The sequence below is a fragment of the Anser anser genome (genome assembly GCF_964211835.1).
Source record: "Anser anser genome assembly, chromosome: 19".
Lineage (NCBI taxonomy): Eukaryota > Metazoa > Chordata > Aves > Anseriformes > Anatidae > Anser > Anser anser.
This window is the reverse complement of record NC_139740.1, coordinates 13,152,967-13,177,479: the sequence shown is the minus strand read 5'-3', so window position 1 is coordinate 13,177,479 and position 24,513 is coordinate 13,152,967. Positions and strand designations below refer to the sequence as shown.

The following is a 24,513-nucleotide window of genomic DNA, read 5'->3' as shown; positions in this document are numbered from 1 at the left end:
AACCTATCTTAAAAAACCAACCAAACAAACAAAAACGCTAGACAGAACACCAATGTTGCCTATTTTCTAGTTTATGGAAATAGTGAAGGTAGAGTTAATGATAGGTTCAGTCTGAGAGCTGAAGCAACAACAAGTCAGAAAGTAAAATGAAGTAGCTATGTCCTCTGCATTGCATAGCCTGAAACAACTTTCGGCAGTTTTTCCTTCTGTTTTTCTAGAAGCCACTGGTGATTTTTTTAATTTGTTTTCTTAAAATATTCATAATAATTTGTCCCTCTTCAGATGCAGGAAAGATGACGTTTCAACTCATGCAAAAATCCAGCCAGCAGAGGCATGGTGAGAGCATTTATCCTCTATAATCCAGTCTACTGGTAGACTCTCTATTTTGGATTCAAAGAGACTAAATGCAATGTTTTTGTTGTTTTGTTTTTACTGTGGGCTGTGAATCAATGGAACTACAGTCTAACTTTACGATCTCCTGGGGAGCCTGAAATGCTTTTGTCTCTGTGATCAAACCCCTTTTCTTTGTCAGCAAAGCAGACTAATTACTGGAGACTGTATCATGTTCAAACCATTCTGTGCTGGAAGCGAATGGGGAGTGTAGTAAGGCTGGGAATATAAGCCCACCTGCAAACAGATCTCATCATGGGCTGCGTGTAAATCGAATCATTCAAAAACATATGCCTTTACAAGGAAGGAAGAACCAAATATTAAGTGGCTAAGAAGAAAACATGCTCGCGTTTGTTTGGATTTGGATTAGTATGGATTTTATAGCTGGAGTTGAACGATGCTGGCCATATGGCAAATCAGAGCTGTTTCTAGGGTGCTTAAAATGTTTAATCAGTTCAAAGAAACTTTGCGGCACACCTCCCCGAGCAATTACCAGTGCTAGTGCAGTTAGAGGGAAAAGACGTGGCAAAGCAAGAACAGGAAGCTGGGAAATGAATTCCTGGCTTTATCCATCACTAAGAAGTGTTTTGTCGAGTGTCACTTAAGTTGTCTGCACCTTCATTTTCTCCACTTTAAAAGCCGTCTTGTAACACTGACCTCACAGTGTATGAGCTAATTAATTCCTATTGATAAAGTGCTTTGCAATAGCTTGTTGACAGGCACTAAAGGAGTGCCCAGTGATGATACTGTTGTTATGGCTGCTCTGGTGTGTTGGGAACCGAATTAGGACAACTTCATTTCAGCTGTCTGCCTCTGGCAAGTGAATCTTAAGTGACCTTGAGATCAATCAGAAAAGAAAACTAATCCGTCAGTCATATGAAATGACCTATCTTAGCCTGCTTCCTAGCTATAAACTGACTGAGATTTACCTTTAAGCTTTCCAAGAGCACAGAGGGAAGAACCCTTGTTATAAGTGAGATGTTCCTGGAAATCTTTAGATATGTTCCATAGAATATTTGGAACATAGGTCTTAGTCCTACAAGATCATTTCTTTTCACTGTAGCTTAATTGAGCCCAAGAGCCAGAGATGAAAAGGAATACTAACTCGGAAGTGGGAAGTTGCTATAATTGGTAGCTATGAGGTTGATGACTATTTCAGGATGATTTTACTGACATAAGTTAATATTTCAAATACATTTGTATTCATGTATTCACATATTCATTCAAAACATCACAGATTAAAGAATTCAGATAGTATTTTGGACATAGCCAGGCAGACATCTGTAGTTATTTTTCTGTTTGTCCTTTTTTTTTTTTTTTTTCCCCTCCAATTTTCTCTCTAGCAGTAACTGTCTTTGGAGCAGTTCTGGTACACGGACCATTGGGCAGCATGCCGTCTAGTCTGAGAGCCCTTATTAGTTTTTATGTCTGAAAGACCAGGTTCTTCCATTGCCCACCTCAACGGAGTAGCTTGGCAATACTAAGCTTTCATACAGTTTTCTTCATTTTTAAATCTCTTTGATCTGATTCTGCCCTTGTAACTTTGCTTGGAGGCAGATGATTAGCTTGGTGCCAACCATGCATTTGGCACCAAATGATGTATAAAATACCACCTTTGACCTCTAAGATCCCGATTAAAGATCCAGCCCTGCAGGATGCTGGGTACCCTGGGAAATTCCTGTTTTCTTTCTACTCCTTTAGTTAAAATGTTGGAAAAAAACATAAGACTTCATAAGCTGAGGCCTCACAAAATTTTAAGTGCACGTTAAAAAATCTAATTGCTTTTGTTGTGAAGTTTACAAATGGTGAAACCATGAGAAAATGTAACAAATTTGTTTTACATCTCCAAGATAAACTAATAGCATAGCTGGTGGAAAGTCTAAAAAAATTCCCTTGGCCTCACATCTTGCGCAGTATGGAATGAAACTATCTATGTAACTGTACTTCCAAAGATGAGTTTAACTTTCATTAAGAAAATCTAAATTGTAGCTCAGAGTGGATTTAAAGTACACAAATGGTGAGTGCTATATGATTCTCTCTAGGTTTTTGTACTGTGCTTTGTGTCTGCTTTCAAACAAATCTTACCAGTGCCAATTGTAACCCCTTCCCCAATCATGAGGAATTTCTGCTTGAGGATGTCACTGGCTCCAGTGGTCAGCTTCTGTATCGCTGCTCACAGCCTCTTCTCTGGGTGGCCACAAGCACCAGATCTCTGTTTTTATCTTTTGATTCTTACACAGCTGGTGGAGGGAAACTCACCCAACTACCAGAAGCAACTCAGGAAATATATTGGAAATATGTTATATTCTGGCCATGCTCCACAGCAAAACCTGGGTGTACTGGCCAGCACAAACGGATGGAAATCCACATGGGACATTTTTCACATTCTACGGCACATGCTGCTTATGGAAAAAAATATATATATTCCACTGGAAACAGGCACAGGATAGAGGGACTTTCCCTGTCCTACTGTCACAGTGCCACCAGAACTGGTGTTGGGAATATTGAGATACCAGCATCTGTGACTAGCAGATGGGCAAGCCCACACTCAGCAAGGAAAAGTGCATAAGAGGCAAGGAGAAGTTGGTTTGTTCTCACCTGTCTTAAATATGCTCTTAGAGCAGCTTTGCAAATATTTATGTTAACAAGTAAGTGGGCAGGTTGCATTCATGCTGCTAAAATGTTCCCAGTGATGTGAAACCTTCCCCCAGCCCAGTGTCTTGTTCCCAGAAGATGCCCATAGCTGGTGTGAGAGTGCAAGGACGGATGGACAAGTTCACTGTGGTCCTTTGTCTGCACACTCTCCCAGCCCCCACCAATTAAGGGATCAGCTACTTGCCAGAGCCACTAGTAATTAATATTTTAAAATATTAATAAATGCAGAGCTGCTTATCTACAGCAAGTGAATGGGAGCATGTGAGCAGCACTGGTGATTGTAGCAGGTGACTTCATAGCAGGAGAAAATATCAGTCCTTAGCACAGCTGTCTGAAAGGCTGCTTTGTGCTTTATTTGCTGAGGACAGCTTTAATGGCCACCTTCAACGACTTAATGGGGGGGGGGGGGGGGATGTTGCAGAGGCAGCCTCTACTCAGAGCTGTACCATAGAGGACAAACAGCAGCAGACGCAGGTTGCAGCAAGGGTAATTCTAGTTAGATAGAAGGGAAAAAAAATCAGCATGACTGTGAACAGGTGCCCGAGAGGCTGTGAAATCCCCACCCATAAAGATATGCAAAGCTCAATTAGAAGATGAGGCCCTGAGCAGCGCAGTCTGGCTTTGAAGTTCACTCTGCTTTGAGCAGAAGGTTCCTTCTAACCAGAATTATGCTGTGACCTTGTGAATCTATACCTGTGATCTTTGACTTCACACAACTATAAGCTTGCTATATGCATAAATATTTCCTGTAACTTAGCCTTTCCCGGTGCTGTCTGTATGTATCTTCAGAAAATAACATTTTCTTGGGCATGTCTGTGCATCCTGAATGAATGTACTGCCACTTTATTATTCTTATTGATCTCCTCTGAAATATTAATCCCTGATACCCTAATTTCATTTAATAATTATTCTTTGGTTAATCACTTCTCACCAGCGCTCTTGCCAATAATAAATAAGAGGGGCAGGGCCCCTCTTGAGCCCCTTGCATCTCCTGCAGTTTGGAATTTGGTTCGAACTGGTTTCACACAACTGGTTTGAAAATTGGGCTGCCAGAGGGAGCAATAAATAGATGCCGGAGTCATAGAATTATAGAATCATAGAACATCCTGAGTTGAAAGGGACCCATAAGGATCATCTAGGCCAACTCCTGGCCCCACACAGGCCTACCCAAAAATTCAGACCATATGACTGAGAGCACAGTCCAAACACTTCGTTAACTCTGACAGGCTTGGTGCTGTGACTACGTCCCCGGGGAGCCTGTTCCAGTGCACGACCACCCTCTCAGTGAAGAACCTCTTCCTGATATCCAGCCTGAACCTCCCCTGTCGCAGCTTGACACCATTCCCTCGGGTCCTGTCACTGGTCACCACAGAGAATAGATCGGTGCCTGCCCCTCTGCTCTCCCTCGTGAAGAAGCTGTAGGCCGCCATGAGGCCTCCCCTCAGCCTCTTCTTTTCCAGGCTGAACAGGCCCAGTGACCTCAGCCGCTCCTCATACATCTTCCCTTCTAGGCCCTTTACCATCGTGGTAGCCCTCCTCTGGACACTCTCCAACAGTTTCACGACCTTTTTTTTACTGTGGTGCCCAGAACTGCACACAGTACTCGAGGTGAGGCCGCACAATAGCAGTCCCCATACTCAGGCCACCAGTCTGCTGAGTTCAATCCCAGATGGTGCGTTGACAACAGAAATCCTGCCCTGCCACCTCCTCCTTTTGGTGGCCGGTTTGCAGCAGTAGGCTAACCAGTTTGGCAGGAAGCAATGACATTTCTCATATTTTCACCCATTGCTGGCATAAAAGCCAAAGTAAAATCATTTTAACTTCAGCCCATCCCATGCCCCAGCTGCAGCTTTGTGAACACTTTGGGAATCCCTGTGTGCTAGAGGAGTGCTACGATTTCTGCTGCACAGATGAAGAACAGAGACATGAAGGGACAAATTTTCAGAAATTCTCAGCATGCACTGAAGGGACCAAAAGAAGACAACTCTTAGATAGGCAGCCAGCTTTCTTCTTCTTCTTCTTTTCTTTTTTTTCCTCTTTAATGCTGAGCACTCAGCAGTTCTCAGCAGCCCCATCTTTTAGATGCTTAAATGGGCTCGGACTTTTATTTTAAGAAAAAGAAGTTGGCTGTTAAACGACTTGCCCAAGCTCACACAGGGTGTCTGTGGCAGAGCCAGCAACCGAACCCAGATCTCCTAAGTCTCAGGCCAGCCTTAACCACAAGACCATTCTTCCTCTCACAAAGATGATCCCCATCCCATAGGAAAAATATTCTAACAAGATTAAAACAAAATCCTATAAAAATACTTAAACCTGAACAAATATGTAATAATTGCTATTCAGAATCCATGCAGGGTCTAATTAAATCCATATTCTGTAACCTTAATTTAAAACAATCCCAATATTATTTTTAGGTTTTGGATGTGGATTTATTGCTTCTATCGGCAGCATGTTTGGCACCCGATGCCATGCAAAACTCTGTTTCATCAAAGTACTGGCAAAAACCTTTATTTTCTGGACAGCTGCTGCAGCCTTGCAACAAAGGAGAACTAGCAGCTTCATTTCCCTTACACGGTGGCTCAGATTAAAAAACATCCCTATTGCTTATGCCTGTTGCTGTACCATCCAAAAGCAGGGTGGTTGTATTACTGATAATGTAAGCAAGTCCTGTCTGATTTGTACACCGAGCTCCAGCTTGGGATTAAGCTTTAATTCCGGAGATACAAGTTATATAATAAAGCAGAATATGACTCCCCAAGCTATTGCTGACCTTCCAGTCCAGCGAGCAGAGGGCTGCAGTGCTGCTTGCAGAAATCCAGCTGAAGCAAATCATTTGATCTCTTTAGGCATAATTTCATTTTGCCTCTTGATTTAGAACACGAGGTGCAAGAGACACGCAAGAGCTTTCAGAAGCCCCAGGAGTTAAGCCAAGCTGTAGGTGTTGTTTTCACACGTGAAAGAGATAGTAAATGGTCTTCTATTCATAGTAATTGAAAATAAAGGCACGTGGTGGCACATATCTTCTGATTTTTTCCTTTTATTCATTGTTTCATGCTTCTGTAATTCCAGGATTGGTTAGAGGAACTAACCACAATAATACAATTTTTTACAACATTTCTAACTTAGTTTTGGTCAGGGACAAGAGACTTAAATACTTCTGGTAAACTAGAACAATGACGCCTCTCTGAACTGAACTTGAAGACCGTGCCATTAAGAATTTCAAAGCATCTATTTGGCCTCATTTCATAAAACCTTTCAGCTTTGAGTGCCTATAAAAAAGGGTTAAAAGTAACAGCAGAAAGAAAGTGAAGACATAAAATAACCCAGACCAGCTGCAAAGCCAGGATATCTCTATCATTCTTACCCTGAGTCTGGGCACCTGTGAGGCCAATGTCTCCTTGTTCGTTATCCCACAAATAAACACTCCACTCCAGCCCTCAGTCACGGCATTGGCCCTGAGCCTTCAGCACATACGTGGCTGCAGATCAACATTAGGAAAATAGTAAGCAAACAGCAATGGCAAAGATCAAGCTGGATGGAAGGAGAACAGGAACCCAGAGTTTCTCATCAGACAAGCCTGATAACTGGCTATTCCTCTTTGGGATTCACTCTGTGTCCTTCAAGGATGAGTCTGTGCATGCAGACATTTCATCTGAACTCTCATTATTGCTGTTTCTGTTGAAAAACAGCAATTGGTGCTTAGCTTGCCATGCCCTCCTTTTAAAATCTTCAAAGTTTTACCCCTGAGCACTGCAACTTTGTATACCTTGCAGGCTCAAAAATCCAGCCAGGGACAGAAAACCCTTTTGCTGCTGGATTAAGGCAGCATTCAAAAGATGTGTCCTATCCCCTCTGAAGCTTCTCCCTGGCAGGCAGATGGTGCGCTGCAACCCTAAAGAGAGAAGGTGCCTGCGAGAGCAGCAGTAGTAAAAAAATCCTTGTTTGGGACCACTTGTGGTCAGGTCAGTGGCAGCCCATACACTGTCACTGCTGAAGGGCCTGACTCTGAATTGATGCTTAGGCACACGATCAAAGATGAAGATGGGCTTTCAGGGTGCTCCAGAAACAAATTGACACAAGAATGTAGTCCTGAAATTGGGCACTGAGGGAAGTTTAGGCTTTGCCACTGAGATGTAGCCATACGGAGAGGAAAAATGTGCTATAAAAACAGAAGCCATTGTCTGTCATTACCTCTTTATCTTGCTGTGATATATATGTCTAGCCTCGCTTCACTCTGCGAACCACTGTGGCTGGAAGCATCCATCATCCTATCAGCTCAGTTGGATTAATTATGCTCAATCAAAATGTTTCAAAAGAGAATAGAAATGTCTGCAGCAGTTAATCCTGTCCATTGAGGTTGTCAGAACATTGGCATTTTACACTTCAGTTCAATTACAAGACAAATCTGCTAATGGGACATAATCTTTCAGAGTAAACAAGGAAGCAAAGCACTAATATTCTGGCAATTGATTTATGCAGGGTAAATAGTGCAGAGTAAAAGCTTCAGGAAGCCACACGAGTCAGGACAGCCATGAGTTTTCAGTGCTGCTTTTCCTTCTCTTAAGTAAAAAAACGTTACGTGAAGTCTCTGTTTAGCTGACCTGCATTCAGGAGTCAACGCTTAGCCAAAAGCACACATCACACCTGGTGGGGTCCTCTCCTCTCCCCTCTCCCTCCATCCCCTCCTTCAAGGAACAGGGTAAGAAAGGGAAGAGGTGAATCATAGCAGCCTTTGCTGTAAAGGGTGAGATTGCAGGGCAGGATGTGCCTGCCATGCAGATGGGAGGCTGGACAGGCCCAGACTGCCATGTGGCAGCGTGCATGCAGGGGCTGGGGGTGCTAAGGACAGGCCCCCATCTCTCCCCTTCCACCCATCCTTTTGGCTCAGCCCTGTGCTGCAGACACCAGCAGAGCCACGAAAAGTGAGTTCTGCAGAGGAACAAGTTGAGAGCTCCAAGCATTTCTTTGACTAAGCGAACCTTTAAAGGTTTAATTAAAAGCAATTTCAAGTGATTCAATAGTCTTCCCACACAAACTGAAATTTCCCAGGCAAGCTGATCGAATTATTGCTATGTAAGTCCATGCACACGCACATCTCCACGCACGCACACACGCACACACACACACCTCGTTATCCCTAGCAGATTTTTAGAACAAATGTGAATCCTTTGTAGCTTCTGTCCATTGCTAGGTTACTTACAGCACTGCAGCTTTGTAACTCTGCCTAGTCACTAATATCCTCCAACAGCCACTTGGACATCATGTTATCATTAAGCATTTATAGCAAACCAACTGCAATTAAAGATTTATAAATCTTATTGCATTACAGCACAACCCAGAGTAAGAATTGCTCCTGAGGTCAACTTTCCTTTCTAGTATATTTTTTAAAGGACAAGACCATATTGGATCAGTCATCAGTGTAAAGTGCAGATGCTGCTTCTTCATAGGTTTGTCTGAGTGATTTGGGTTTTGATGGAAGTATTTGTTTTGGATCATGGTATTTATTGAAGGAGGAAGGGGCTGAAAATTAGAATACGCCAAAAGCTGCAAGTCAGTATGGTGAAACTCCTTTTCACCTCTGACTCAGTCCTTTCAGCAACTTGTCATGACACAAATGGTGCTAGGCACAAAGTGCGTGTGCTAGTTGGCCAGGACAGGTATGGATTGATAGCCATGGAACCCATCTCCAATGAACGTGCTTCTTCGTAGGACTCATTAAGCCAGGCCTAATGCCAGGAGGCATCTCTGCACAACAGGACAAACCTCAGAATGAAAGGCAAGTCCTTAGAAGTAAAATGGAGATGGACTAAAACTGCTGATGGGGAGAGCATCAGAGCCCCAGTCGATGCCGCCTTCGGAGGGTCAGCAGCGACAGCAGCACTTGCCCAAGGGCCAGCAGTGCCACCCTGCTCCCTGCACAGCTCTGAGCTGCAAATGCACTGGGCCAGCACAAATTCAGCACTGTCTGCTAGAGATAAACTTCAGGCAACTCACCCGAGCTCTCAGAAGGTCGAGCAACTTGATGAACCCTCATTTCCCAAGACCTGGCCTCCTCCTGCAAATACTGCACCTGCCCAGAAACCTGCACAGCACAGCGCAGTGCCAGAAAACGTGCGGCTCGATTATGTTCAAACATCCGTCTGAGGAAATGTAAGCAATTATCTCGTCCTGGAGGAACTCCATAACTCAGCCCAGCAGTTGCTGTTAAACTGCATCTCTGTCCACCTTCATCTCTGTTTAGCAAATTTCACTAGAAAGGATGTTGAAAGTAGAGAGTTATGGAAACCTGAAATTTTACTGTAAAATGATGACATTGTGAGGATCAAAAAGGATGTTGTTGTACTTGGGTACAACCAGACTTTTACGGCACATTTGGAACTGAAGTCATGTATAAATACTCTTTCTCAGAGTACCCATGGGATTGTTTTTTTCCCAAGGACTACGAGACTTTACAAGCTACTTTAAGGAAAACAGCATTTGCCCTTTCTGTGAAAAGCTGGACCATACGACCCCAATCCACTCCAGCCCGATCTCTGCTCTTTTGGAGAGACGAGGGAGGGCTCTACCAGTTTGTTTACCAATAGTTTACTGATGGTTACACGGTGGATGCTTAAAATTACACCTCAAAATTCCTCTTTAGCCACCAAAGTAGCAGACAGACTTATAAAGCACTTTAGCACTCACCACCCCCAGTAAAGTCAATGTTTCAACATAACCACGCTTTGGCTCAGATCAATCTGTGGACTTTTTTTTTTTTTTCCCTAGTTTTTCAGTTAAGGCTCGGAGCATTTTTTCACCTTTCTGGAAGACATTTGCGCACAGAAGCTGTGCAGCACACCCACTCTTGCATTAGAGGGTGGTTAATTATTTCCGGAATGGTTACAGAAACGTGTGGGTCGCAGCCTGATGTTTTCTGCGCGTTTGTCCGCACAGCAGATGAACTCCTGCCCAGTTGGCAGCCGTGGACGGGCTGGAGGCAGCTCCGAGGGTGGGCTCTGCCCCAGCAGAGCTGCCGCCGCCTGGGGACATGGCTCCCCGCTTCGTGAGAAAGTGCTCCTGCGGATCCTGCGCAGAGCAGCTGCCCCCTCTCCATGAATATTAAATTCCCTGCGCTCAGAAAAAAACCCTCCTCCTTCTCCTCCAAGCCTCCGTTTACCAGGACTTCGCATGCTGTCCCGCATGTCGGGGGTGAGCTGCTCAGATCCAGCCTGATAACACGCTCTCCAAACTGCAAAATCCACACTTCGCCTGTCAAACCTCAGCACCGAGTATTTCACTTCTGTTTGTACTGGATCTCCCCAGGGACCAGTGATAACATTTTGACTTGTGACAGATGCTTCCTTCATAAGGATATTTTCCAGGCTGACTTTTCCCCAGCCGCCTCATAAAAATAGTCTCTTTTTATTTGAAAAGAGTTATTTTAACTGTTGGGATGTGGGGGAGGGTGCTGGCATCCTTTAAAATTTGTCTTTTGATTAAAAATGAAACATATAATTCTAAAGTAATTAACATGGATGTTATTGGATGTACACTGATGATTACATTATAGGACTGGTTATCAAAGGATTACAGTTAAGAGGTTTAATATTCTCCAGCTGATCCTGTAGCAAGTTAATCCGGTCTGACCTTTACTGTTCTTTGTTATGTCACCGTAGTATCATTTCAGCTATATCATCTCTTACCCCATTTCAGGAAAGTTTAAAAAAAAATGGTAGGGAACTTGTAAATCATATCTTTAGGATAAAGACTAACAAAATAAAACTTAGCTTGTACAACTGATCAGTTGAGAAGAGTAGATCTGGACTGTGAACTGTTCCACCTCTGCAGATCCTATATTCCTGTTATAACGCTAACAAACCACGAAGAACTCCATTGCCTCTATGTGGTTTACGTTCAGTATGAGATAAAATGTGAATTACTTGACACCAAATACATATTGTATTGTGTCCTCTCCCTAGAAACAAATTAAAATATGAGGCCAATATTCTGCATTTAGCTATCTCACGTTTGAATCCAACATGTTTAATCCCCCGGTGTCCACATGAAGCCCACACAATTAAGTGTTTATATACGACAATGCAATCTCACAGCCATGAGGTCATACTGAGCAGAGTGGATTAAAAACATGCTACCTCAGTGTAATAGATTCAGACTTCATAGATAAGAAAAGCTGCATAATGACAGATCTCTGAGCTTTTTGTCTGACTCAGCAGAGAACAAAAGACTAAGCCAATTAAATAACTGACATCTGCTTTTATATACTTTTGCTCATATCCATGTAAAGCCATCTTAATAGGTATTTTTTACTACTGTCAGAAGAGCAGGTTTGTCACTGATCAGGTCTGTGCTGATGAATCTTCCTGTTGGAAGTGTTAAAACTCACCAGTGTTAGCAGTCAAACATATGATCAAACACGATTACAAGAACACATACTCCAGGGCTCTGTAAAACCGGGAGAAGATCCAGCAAGCTCTCACGGAAACAGAGCCCGAGCCAGCTTTGCAAAATGCAAATGCCTTGCTGATAAGCCACAGGTGCACAAAACCGCACTGATTCAAAGGAGATTCAGAAGGAGGGAATTTTCTGTCCTGGCATCCTTCCCTCCATGGGGCACTTTATTTAGCTCTACTCCTTCCCAGGCAGTTCATCTCCCGTTTAGGATTCTGGGCTTAGAATGGCTGATTTTTTTGTGTGCTCTTAATCTTGTAATGCCAGACCAGTGCTGTCTTACCCGCTGCCTGGATAGCAATCCTTATTTATCTAAAACTGTTGTCCACACTCCCATGAAGCCATTCTACCAGACCAGCTCCTGAATCTCTCTGTACATAGTATCAGTGCTCCTCAGCTTCAGTTTTCCTTCTTGATCTGAATTTGGATTGTCCATTCTGTAAAAAGGTCACAACTCTGCTATCTCAGAACAAATTGCTAGCCTGAATTTCTTCTTCTTTTCCTAGGAAACTTAAAGCATTATTCAGTATAAATATAATCTTATATAAGACTAGTGACAATGCTTATCATTTTTTTCCTCTTCCTGGAAAGGGAATTAGAACTTCATTGTTCCCCTCAATCTACCAAACCCTTGATTTCATATTATTGCGGTTACCTGTAGCAGAAAATACTTTTCTCATGACCCTGAGGAGTTGTGGCACCTCCCAAGCCTCAAGACAAATGATTACTAAGAGGAAGGCAGCCAAAATCATGATCTAGCAGCTTGTTGAACATTCTTCTTGTGAAAGCATCATACTCGGATATACCTTAAAACAAGCCTTGTAGATTGACGGAGAATACAGAGAATTCTTCCTTTACCTAGCCATTTATTAGCCAAATATTTGGATATCTGGTCTGAGCTAATCATCCAGGCAGCCTAGTTGGTTACTTGAAAGTTAAAAGGCATCTTCAGAGGTGATTCAGCCCACCAGCCTGGATGAATCACCCCTTTCTTTCCTGGATCACTCCACGTGGAGCCTGGGTGTCCACCTCAGCCACGATGCCCAACTCTTAGATGTTCAACATTACACCACGCAGATGCCTACATAGCTGTCCCTGAAAATACAACACAAGAAGATATGTTTAGGGCCTCAGCTCCTGCAGACATATTGTCATAGACCAGAAATGATATTAATTTCCTTTTTTCTCTGTTGTTTCCTTTTCTCCTCTCGCTGTTCTGTTCACATGGGAACTCTCACTAGTCATGAAACTGAAGTATTTGTGTTGCAAAATGGAGCAAGTGTAGCTTTCCCAGCATCCGTTTCAACGTGGCATGAAAACACAAAATCTGTGTATGGCTGCATTATACGTGAATCACAACAGTTGGAAAGACACACCCCGTGTACGGTCCTCCAGTTATGCAATTGTGTTTAAGAAATCGGGCATTTCTTCAGATTCTACTCTTAATTTGCCAAAAGGAATTGATTGCCCAAGTCCATCAGTTGCCAGGAAATGTATGATGTTCAGCTCTGCTTTGATAGAGCAACCTGGAAACGCTAGTAAATGGGATTTATTCTGTGACTGATGCCATTTATTTCTACACGATTTTAAGTACCTATAAATTAAGTGGTCCACCTATAAATTAATCAAAAATTTCCCAGTCTGTCTCTCAACATTCCTTTTGGTTGATAGTAAGGGTAATAAATTCACTTTATAAGTGTCCTGTTAGTACTATTATTAGTTTTGTCCTCATTTCCCTTTTATAAACTCCTGGTTTGGGTTACATAGAACACTGAAAAATGTTAATTGTTTGAACCGAAATTGTATGTGCTGGAGTGCAGGTTTCAGACAATTTTTCATTATTTTTCCTCTCAACTTAAAATAATACACTAATTTTCCCTTTAAAAAAAAGAAAAAAGAAAAAAAAGAAAAAAGAGAGAAGAGAGAAGAGAAGAAAGAAGGGAAGGGAAGGGAAGGGAAGGGAAGGGAAGGGAAGGGAAGGGAAGGGAAGGGAAGGGAAGGGAAGGGAAGGGAAGGGAAGGGAAGGGAAGGGAAGGGAAGGGGGAAAAAAGTTGATACATTTTAATATTGTGAGGCTTTAGGGCAGGGGCTTGGGACAGGGCTGCAGTAAGATATCTGCTTTTTGCCTTTTGTGTGACAGTTTTCACGTGTACATGATGTATGTATATATATATACACAGACAGGGTGCACTTCAAAAAGTGGTAGGAGACTGATATTAATGTTCTCTCTCACCCCTTTTTCTGCATCCCCTAAAGAAGGAAACTTTAGGGCTGTACTTTGCAAAGCATGCTACATTGCTGGACACATATCCAATGTTTTTAGTTCGCTGTTAGTTTACTGAAAGCTGAGCGAACTCTTCAAGTCCCCGAAGACACTGTGCTGCAGATGGCATTTACTAATATGTCAAACTCCAGCTTGGGAAACTGAGTGGAAAGTCAACTCTTGGACTTGTCAATAAGAATGATGCATTAAAACTTGGTGTACAAATATTAGGTTTAGTAATGCTCTAGCACTGCTTGTTAAGGAAAAAGAGTATTTAATGACCATATTTTCTAGTCCGAGTGTATTTCCAACATAAACTATGATACTAGCAAACACTATCATTTATTTACAGTCCACTCTTAGCAGTTTATTAGATTTTCCAAGATGTATTTTTCATTTAATTGAATGAACAGTTAATGAACTCCTAATAAATACCTTTATATCCAAGCAACACAATGAGATATCTCCCTGTGCTCACAGAGCTGTGGTAACAGTGCAGTCAGGATCCCTGACTTTCCTGTTGCCTAAATCAAAGCTTTGATGTCGATATGAAAAGTAGCAGCTTTGTGTCAGACCCTGAGAAGCCATTGGAAATCTTTTTCTCCTCTCCATTATGGTTCTCTGGAAGTAAATCATCCACATTCTTCTATTCTACTTTTCCAGGAAAGTGTAATTTTCCATCCCACAACAGAAATATAGATATATATATATTTGCATTTATGTTTTTATTATATTCAAAGGAACCAAACATATTAGTTTTCTTTTGTATAAAATAACTCATATCCCAGGTCTCTTAATCTTTTCTGTAAGCAAATAAGCACACACACTATGCAGAGGTTTTTTGTTGTTGTTGCTGATGGGGTTTTTTTTGTTTGTTCATATGTTTTTCAGTAAATCCAGGTCACAACTAAGATCTCTGTGTATTCAACAGGACACTGTACTTCCCCCCAGAGCCTATACGTTAGCTAGAAATGATAGGCACAGGACATGTTACCCACTTTACAGATGATGGATAAATACAAAAAGAGGCATGATATTTCAGCAGTGGTGGAAGTGAAGTTCAGATCCCCTCCTCATGGAGTGCAGTCAATCTCAGTGATGCTGAGGTCCCAGAAGAAAAAAGAGTACATAAAAACTGTGGTGGGAAAGAAAACTCTGCTTGATTGTCTTTTATTAAAAAGTAATGAAAACTTTGCCTGTTCTGGGGCTATTCTGTTAATTGCTGAAAACTAGACCTAGGCTATCAACCGTCCTAAGGAGCACTGATCCTCACCTTTACCAGCGCTGTGCTCATTCTCACCAGCTGATGATTTGGTCTTTGGTCATTTGAGTGCTACCCACGCTCAGAAATGTTAATTAAGAATAACAGAGCCTCTCTTGCGAATAGTGGTGGCTCTGTTTCTTTAGTTCTTTTAGTAAATACTTTATTTCTGAAACTAGAGCTCCTGAACTGATTTATGTTACAAGAGTAACTTTCCCTTATTATTAATTAATTGATTACTTAGTTAATTGCTTAGTGATGTGATCACTCAGGTCTGTTATGGCATCTGGTATGGTCGATAATGAACTCTTACTAAATGGCTTGTTCCTGCTGAGATCTCTCCTCAAAACATGGGGTTTGCTTTTGTTTGGATGTGAAACAGAAGGAGGGTTTTCCCACACCCTGCTCTGATCCTTCTTTTCATCACAAATTTCACATTTTGAAATCTTTTGGTAAGTTTTATCCATGATTCCGGAGAAAACTCTATATGCGTAGATTGATGCTTGAAACATTTCATGAATAGCTATGTTCTAGTGAGGAGACATTTATTTATACAGTTTATATTTAAAAAAAAAAGTATGTAATTACATCTCATTAATGGTTATAGTGCATGATTTTTAGGAATAAAAACTATGTGTGTTAAGGTTATTTTCTATTAAAATTATTTGGGTTTAGTTTTGCTTTTAGCTAGAATTTCCTTCAGAAAATATAATTATAACAAATATTTAGTTCATTAAAATTTCAGAATGAATGTTTGAAGGGAATTAATTATCTCTGGCCAGGTTATTTCTTGAATATTCATTTCTGATTACCATCAAAGCAAGTCATCTTCAGGCAAGAATTTGCAAAAATAATGTTTGACTTGAGCATTTAAACTTCTATAGCAAATAAAACTTTTTTTTTGGTGAACGTCATCTACAACATTTCTAAAAATTAATATACCCAAATTGAAATGTCCATCCCTAAAAAATGATATTTTTAATTTCCATTAAAACCTGGAATATACTCAGCTGCATTTCATTTCATAAAAGCTACCCTAATGGATTTTACTTCAGAAGCCTATCTTTTGCCCTGTGCAATGAGTTTCAATTAAGTGTCATCTTTGTTTTTATTCCATGTCTGGCCCATGATGAGATTAAAAAAAAATAAAATAATAATCCTACTGTAACATATCCCATTTTCCAAAGACTTATTTTATGCTTAATTTTTAATGAATTATAAGAAATCCCTGAACCTTGTGGAGTTTGAAGCCAGCATCAAGTTTTTCAGATCAGGCTTTCCCTTAACGTGAGATTTTCTGTTCACGTTTAACTAATCTCAACCCAGGATTATAAAGCAGAAGTACATGGAAAAGTATCTGTTGAAAAAGTAAGGAAGCCGTGCTTGAGTACCGAGCAGGTTTGTTTCATGGTTGACCAGCTCTCGTTTTCATTTATAAAACCGAATACAAACTACTTGTATCTCCTTTCTTTCTAGCTGTAACTGACCTGCATTAACCTGGCTACTCAATACCATTGGTTTTGTCTTTCCAACACAATAGATACAGAAGTCCTCTTTTTTTTCCCCCCTTTTCTCTTCCTTCTCCTCCTATTCAACTTCAGCACTGTTTGGGAGAATGGAAAAATTAATTGATTTTCCCTAATGATGTCTCAGGGAGCAGATCAGGTTAACCGTGGGCAGCAGCTGCAGTTTAATTTGTGAGCGTGCAATTGAAAATTATACACTCCTTGGATTACTGCACCTGACCATGAGGCTGGCGTGCTGCCTGCTGTGGCTTAAAAAATAAAACTCGCAAAAAGTCTACAGAAATTCTAGTATTTGTGCGGATGTATAAAAGGAATATTAAATAGCAGAAAGGGGAACAGAGATCCATCCATATGTGTCTGGAAAAATAAGGAAGTTAGTAATTTTCTTAAAGAAATCCAAGAAAGCTGCTCTCGGGAGTCACTTTGATGTCATTTGGTGGTGTTAAACCCAACCTTACTGTTCAGGAATTCTCTCAGCAACCAGAAAATGAAACTGAGAAAAACTAAGCAACAAGCATAAATGATAAGCCATTAAACACTGGTTAATAATCTAAAGTGCCAGGAAAGTATCAAAGCGTTAAGATTTTAAGTGTTTTCAACCATATTTGTAGTTTGTTTTGGTTAAAAAAGACAGTTTCAACCTGAGAAGAATGTTGATCTATGTTGTTATTTTAAAATTGGCAGTGTGTGTGCATTAAGTTGAAGCTTGGGGTTTTTATTTGTTAGTTTTTCTGATACTTGACATGTTTAAACTTAAGTCATTTCACTTCCAGAATATGCTTAGTTTCTCTTAGAAAACAACAAAAAACGTATTTTAGGTGTCCCTAAAATAGAAAAAGAGAAACCAGTGTTTGGACCATTAGATTTTTCCATTTGAAATCATTAATATTTTGCAATCTGGATGAAGCTGTGGATATTTGTACTCTGAAATGTCAGCCAGAATCTTACAATTTCACATACTTGTCACCATTTTACAGGCTTCAGGTTCATATTACAGATTGGTGGTAATGTTTTTCAGGTCAGCTAAGTGTTCCCTTCTCCTGTCTCCCTTTCCCAAAATCTCACATTTTAAAGAAAATCAAGAAACAAATTGGAGTCCCAGACAAATACATCACCTAGATATCACAAGGGCAGCCCTCATGCAAACCTTGGAGCAGGCTGGGCTCCTGCATGTCCGATACAGCTATGTAACACCACGGGCAGTGGAAAACCTGAAAAGAGATGCCTACAAACTGCAAAGATGATGGCTGGGTAAAGGGACATAGGTGGTCTAAATTCTGGAATAAAGAGTAACCAATAACCTGCTTCACAAAAGGTGGGAACAAATCATACTTAGCTGTTACGAGATAGCCCACCCAAAGAAAAATTCCCATCTCCTCTCTGGAAACTGGAAGCTGCCCCCAGTCTCTGCATTTTCCCTGCTTTTTGTCAATCCTTTTCTTTCAATGCGTTTCCTTACATGTCACAGGGAATTCCCGTGCCAGCGCTCCAACAGCACAAGTGACTTGCAACGCAAGACAAACTTCCACTTGCGCTCCTGACAAATGCACAAAGCACAAATGTATGAAGCACAGCTGCGCTCGTACCCTCTAAATGTTTCAAAAGGGTTTGTCTTCCAGGAAACGTGGTCATTTGTCAGCTTCCTACACTGAAAGTGCTTTAAAGCAAATAGCGCTGAAAATGACAGCCCTGCAAACTACTACTTCCACTTATATTTATTTTTTTGTGCAGTCCATCTGACAGGGGCAGAGGAAGAAAATCCACCTTACTCTATGTCTTTGCAACAGGAGAGAGGGGCAAGCTAATGCAGTTCACCTGTTCTGCTCTTCTGGCAGGGTAAGTTTTTCTTCTTTGCTTATGTCTTGCCCAAGCCAACATAAAAGGTTTCTCTGTCCAAATACTAGTTCTTTTGCTGCTTTGAGCTCAGAAAGGGAGAGAATTTATCACTTGCAATTTCGTATTGTCCTGGTTCAGAGGCGATAGACGCAGTCTCGAGCCACTGTTGACATTCCTGGCATGTATGGATAGCACAGGCAGTTTACATTTACAAGCCAAAAACATAAAGAACAACCTTTCGTAAGCATTTGCTTTTATTGTGACATCTCAGCTGTGCAGCTGTGCTGTAATCTCCATGCCAAGGAGATGAAATCATTAACTTGTTTGAATTCTTGCTTTTATCAGAGCAGAGCAGCTATCATAATGGAAGGAGTAACTTCTCGCTAGGTTAAGTGGTTTTAATTTGTTCTTAGCAGGAGTCTTTTGACTCGACTGTCAGATGGCATTTATATAATGCCGATCCTCTTCAAAGCACTTCTGCAAGACCAATTATCTCAGAACACGCTCTTGCAAACTCATTGTTGCTGTCCTTCCTTTGTAGTGAGCGAGGGACCGAGACACCAAGAGCCTGCTGGCCTGGCTGCTCGGGGCTGGGGGTCGCACCTTGCATTGTCCCAGGCTGCCACAGGAGACATCACGGAAGGGCTTAGGAGAAGTCACAGTGGTGAGGGTCCTCTCTGCACCCAGAAAAAAATGGAGAGGAAAAAAAAAAAAGGAAAGCTAAATCCCCAGCAATACCCAGAGTAGCCCCCTCCCTGCTGCCCAGGATAGCAGGGAGCAGTGTGGTTTTAAATGGAGAAAAATACTGCGTATAAGGAGGATTTTAAAAGGGAGTCTCAGGTTCAGGTATTCAGGATGAAACATAACAGTTTTCTGCTCTTACCAAAAAGTTCATCTGGTGCCAGACAAAACATCAAGTCAGGAACACAGTGGGTTTTCATGAGGGAGAGAGGAGCATACAGAAGTGTTAGGAGTTGTGTTTTTTAAAATGTGGAAGTATTTATTTAAAAAAAAAAAAAAGACAAACTAAGAAGACTGCTTTCTTACAAGAAGTTAAGGCCTTGTGTGCCAAAGTCACTTCTGAACTTGGGACTTTGGTAGATTTGGTAATTTGGTAGCATCTCCTGTGTTTTCACCTTTTGGATGAGGTCTGGTGCTCTCTGCCTCCCCTGTTTGCGGCCTGTTTATCTCAGGTAATTCAGCAGTGAAGACATAACCTCAAGGGCTTCTAGAATCAAGAGAGGTGGACGAAGGCTAACCACAAACACAAACAAAAAAACATTCAGGAGCAGGCACCTTCGTGCTGGTAAAGCTGAGAGCAGGAAGATCTGGGATTACGCTAAGGTGTCTAAGGTCAGACAGGTTAGACTAAGGTCTAAGGTTCCTAGGTTTCAGAAGGACCAGTTGCCATCTCCCATAAAAAATCTTGTTGTAGGCAGGTGATCTTAGATATTTGTAACAAAAAGAAAAAAAGGTATAAAATAAGATTTTGTTTATCCTAGACTCCTTTTATGATTCCAGGTGTCCGATGTACCAGGGACTGTAATTCTAAAGCAAACAGTGACCGTGGCAGTAAATGTAATCCCTGAGGGGCTGATGTGTGTTTATATCATTCCTCTAAGGCTCCAGATCTTCTCTGTAATGAGTAAAAGACAAATATTCCCAGAGCGGGAGAGGTGTGTGGCTGAGCGAACACTTTGCTGAGGCCCAGAAGGCACTGTGGAAAGGAGACAGCTCAGAGAAGGTGATGGGAGGAAACCATTCAGAAAACTTAAGGAAATATCATGAAAACGTGGACCTTCGTCTCCAATAATTCTGCACAGAATTTATTCCTCCTTGCACTCAAATTGTCCTCTCTATGAACATTCACGAATAGAAATAATATCTGTCAGGAATAAAAGCTGTGAATATCCTGGACACAGCATCACTCCGTTCCAACTTTTACTTGGGGGAAATTGGGGTCTGCATGCTTTCCTGTGCTGTCATTACAGCTTAGAAAGGGCCCCTTTGTACCAGCTGTCTTAGGTTCTGAGAGGCTCTGCCATACGGCTTCCAAACCATAACTTTCTGCATTATGTTTCCTGCAAACTGTTCCTAGCCATTCCTAGCTCAATTGTATCAAACTCGGGCAGACTGGTGTTATTTCAGAAGGGTTCGCAGACAACAAATAGCAGCATTTGCTAAATACATGACTGCCAGATTCTACGTGGAAGAGTAATAAAATGCAAAGTACATAACTCAGCTCCACATAGCTTGGTCTGGCTGCTTGCCCTTTTGCCTCTGAATTGCTTTTTGAATCCCTGCCCTGCCCAATACAAGTGAAATTATTCTAATTATACAGTTTGAAAGAGTCCCTAGTGACATGCTGGATAGTGATCGTTTCCTAGTTCACTGCAAAACAATTTCGCATATAATACAGATTACACAAAGGGTCATGAGCTCATAGAAACTCTGAAACTGTCTTTGAAAGCTTTGTATTCTCTCCGAGTCTAGGTCACTTTTGGGTATGGATTAAAGAAAGATGATGAACCTTCTGATATTTTCAAGTAAGCTTGTAGACATTTTATTCTTAATTTCAGACTTGCATCCTTTAAAGAAATAGAAATAGATCTGCTCTTTTCTTTATTCCATTTTCAGATGCATGATGAATTAAGCAGGTTGTGCTTGTCAGCTCTGTTTATTAAGATGTACCAAAACCAAGCCCCAGAACCCAAACAACATTCTAACCAAAGGAAGTTCAAAGTAGGATCCAGGGTTTTTTTTACCTGTTTTCCCCTTTTAAATGACCCAAACCCAAATTTTATGGGCATTCTCATCAGGATTTGATCTCTGCGTAATCACTAAGAGGACCTGCAGAAGAGTCAAAGTCTCTAGCTCAGAAGAAGATAAAATACAGATATAGAGATCTGGCTGTTCTTCAAGAATCTTTTTTCCAGGCTATGACACAAAATCTTTGCACAGGAGGATGGATGTAGCACCTTCAGTTATCACTTTCTGCCTGTGCAGGTTTCCCTTCCCAGCCAACTCAGACAATGGCAGTCTTCTACAGAAACATTGTCCCAATCTGCAAGAGCAGAAGTAGTAGAAATGGTTGTTGTTTTGTCTGGTTGATGGTCTCATGCTCTAAGATGTGCTGCATCCCTTAATATGTGCTTATAACTATAATTGAGTATAATTCGGGCCATCAAATTATATGGGAAAATATGTAAAACTACCATTGTTAGTCAGATCGATCACTCATAGGATAAAATGGGGATGCATGCATGCACTTTGCATATCCTGTGTCAAATATTTTCCCAGTTTTTGTATAATTTTCTGTCTTGAATTTTCATCAAAATTTCAAAAAACAGGAAATTGTCAGCAAGGCCCACCAACAGCTTTGGGATTTCCACCCTCCGCTAAATCCTTAGCCTGGTGCTTTGTCTGTGATACTGCGAGCTTACGGGCTTTGATTTCAGGCTGGTCATCAGTGGCATCAAAAATATGAAGTGAGAAAGAACTACACTGAAAAGAAATGAGGTCTTCCTCTCTCCCCTTTCCCTATTCCAAGATTGATGTATTTCCAAGAGTCAAAAACAAAAGATGTAGTCTGCTGTTGTAATGACCTCACCTGCAAAACACTACGCAGAGTCATGCCAGCACAGATTTTTCATGCACATGTAATATGCAGCTATCCAGCACTGGTTTTCATATTATTTTTTTTCCCCTCAGTAGTTTCATCAACAGAAAAATAGCCATGCACCATGCAACAGCAGGATGGCAGTGGGGAAATGCAAGGAAAGAACACCTGGACACAAATTCAGTCCTTGTGTTTTTAGGAGTCTTGTTCCAGCGTCTTCACTCCCTTACTTCTGTTTACTGTTTTTTTTACTGTTTTTTTTTTTTTGGTTTTCATATCCAATGTACAATGGAGATAGAGAAATGCAGAGACCTATCTGAGGGTAACTTTTTAGTATCTGTAGCATACACTGCCTCCCACATTTGGAGCAAAACTTCATGCTTTGGAAAACTAGGAGTCAAGTTAGGTGATACCTAAGTTTTTGATGTTTTTAAAAAAGAATGAAGAAGAAGAAAATCTAAATAAATCAAAGGAAGTGTGCTGCTATAGAATCAAATCCCGGGCCCATTAAAATCAGAAAAACACCGATAATTTCAGATAGGAGGCTCACCTGTGGTATTTTAAATCCCAACAGAATAGGGTTGACGTGCTTCAAACTGTCATCCAGGGTGCGTGTCTTACCTATATGAGTGTTTAGCAGTTCAGAGGAGGCTCGGGTGAGATCCCAGCTGAGGGGATCCGCTGCTTTATATCCCTCCCTGCTGACTGGATGTACCAGTGGCACATCCACAGGGGCTGCACAGTGCTGCGGGAGCAGTAGGAGGGCAGAGGCTCGTTGGCATCGCACCGTGACCTCCGCTCACACCGTGTGCTGGACATCTGCAACCACTTCTAGAGGCTGCTCCTTTTTTCCCCCAAATGCTCCTTTTTCCTATTTTCTTCTTCAAGAGGTAACTGTAAGGAGCACATCCTTTATGGCCAGGTGGTTTCCTCCACCTGCAGACAAGCTTTTAAAACAAAGTGCGTGAAATACCTGTTGGACCAGCTGTGAGAGGACCTGAAATAGGTGGGTCATCACCCTAACGGCTGATGGATGGCCCTGGTCCTGCAAGGAGCTGAATTCCCACCTGAGCTCCCCTGCAGACACACTGCTTTCTCTCAGACCAAGATGGAACAATCCTTCCAGCACCGTGCCCAGATGCCCATCTGGGGAGGTTTCATTTGGCTCTTTCTGGTCTCAAGAAACTATCTCCGCCACTCGTGGTCTTTCCAGATGCAATTACAAGTGGCTAGTTTTGGTGGGAAGAGCTCAAAGTTAACCTTTCAGATCTTCTGGAGTAGAATTAAAAGCAAAAATAACTTTGGATTGCAAAATCTGTAGTCACGGTGCTTACACAGACAGCTTAAATCTCCCCCAAGCCCTTGAATACACCATGCTCCAGCTTACGACTGCTAGCAAACTTGAGCAGGGGACTGAGAAATTTTTTTCTAAATTAAACTTGGACTGGATGTTTTGGTGAACTTGTCTCTTTTATAATAAATATTTTCCCCCTACAATTATGGAATTGTCTGTTTCATTTCAAACTGTTTCTTCACCCCAGGATTCAGAAAGAGCAATGTTTTTTTAATGTGGAAATTTCTTGCACAGGTCCTATTGTCCTGTGAGCCAAATCCCATTTTATGTTTCTTAAAGATTTATTTATTGATATTTTTTGGCCCACCTGATTAGTTACACAACTACATATCACAGATGGGATGTAACCACCAGTTTAAAAACCTTTTGAAATGTGACTCGCAGCAGCCAAAGAAGCTTTATCAGTATCACACTGATTTATTTACCACATACAATGATTTACTACAGCAATTGGGTTTTGCTTGAAAGTTGTTTTTTTTTTTCTTTTTCTTTTGGTCTCTTCTGAAAAGTTGACACATCTAACCACTATTGTTTTCTATTCTAATCTTTTCAAATTTTTAGAGTTTAAATCATCTCTAATAAATAAAAACTTTCAGTAGAAACATGAGAAGGAAACTTACTTTTCCTTCCAACTACTCCTGACCATATGGCAAGTTAAAGTTTTTTTCTGTTTTCTGCTTCTGTTTGTTTTGTAATTAAGAATCTTCTTGAATGAGAGAAAAAATATATATCTTGCCGATCTTGGATCCTTCCTTACTTATAGAGCCAAACTTCTTTGAACTTTCTGACAAATCCCATTAATTTTTACCCTATTACATACTAAGGTTCCAGTTCTTAGCTCAGGCTGGAAGTGCTGAAATGGCAGAAGCAGTCGGCATTGCAAATCCCAGGAGATTTCCAGTAAAATTTTGGCAGCCTGGAAGGCTAAGTTCTGGATATTTTGGAAAGGTATCTAAATTAATCTTTTCATACCGGTGCCATTCATCAGTGTGGATGGACTAACTATTAAGCTTTATCATTCAGGAAGGCATTGGCCAGAATGTGTGTATGCATTTTAGCATTCCTTCATTATTGCTGGAGAGCCAGCCCCACCGTGCACTGTAGAGCCGTCGAATAAAGAGATGTTCCTTTGTCTCAAAGAGCTTACTTTGTAACCAAATT

At 41.3% G+C, this 24,513-nt stretch overlaps 1 long non-coding RNA gene across 2 annotated transcripts; it reads left to right on the top strand.

Annotated features, from left to right (window-relative positions):
* The first annotated feature begins 15,314 nt into the window (after positions 1-15,314).
* LOC310884272 lies at positions 15,315-20,456 on the top strand. Of its 2 annotated transcripts, none has more exons than XR_014574107.1 (3): positions 15,315-15,469; positions 18,275-18,379; positions 19,901-20,456. It is a non-coding gene; the product is annotated as an uncharacterized lncRNA (long non-coding RNA). The 2 variants fall into 2 exon arrangements; XR_014574108.1 differs by having other exon boundaries at positions 15,316-15,469; positions 20,002-20,456.
* The last annotated feature ends 4,057 nt before the right edge of the window (positions 20,457-24,513 follow it).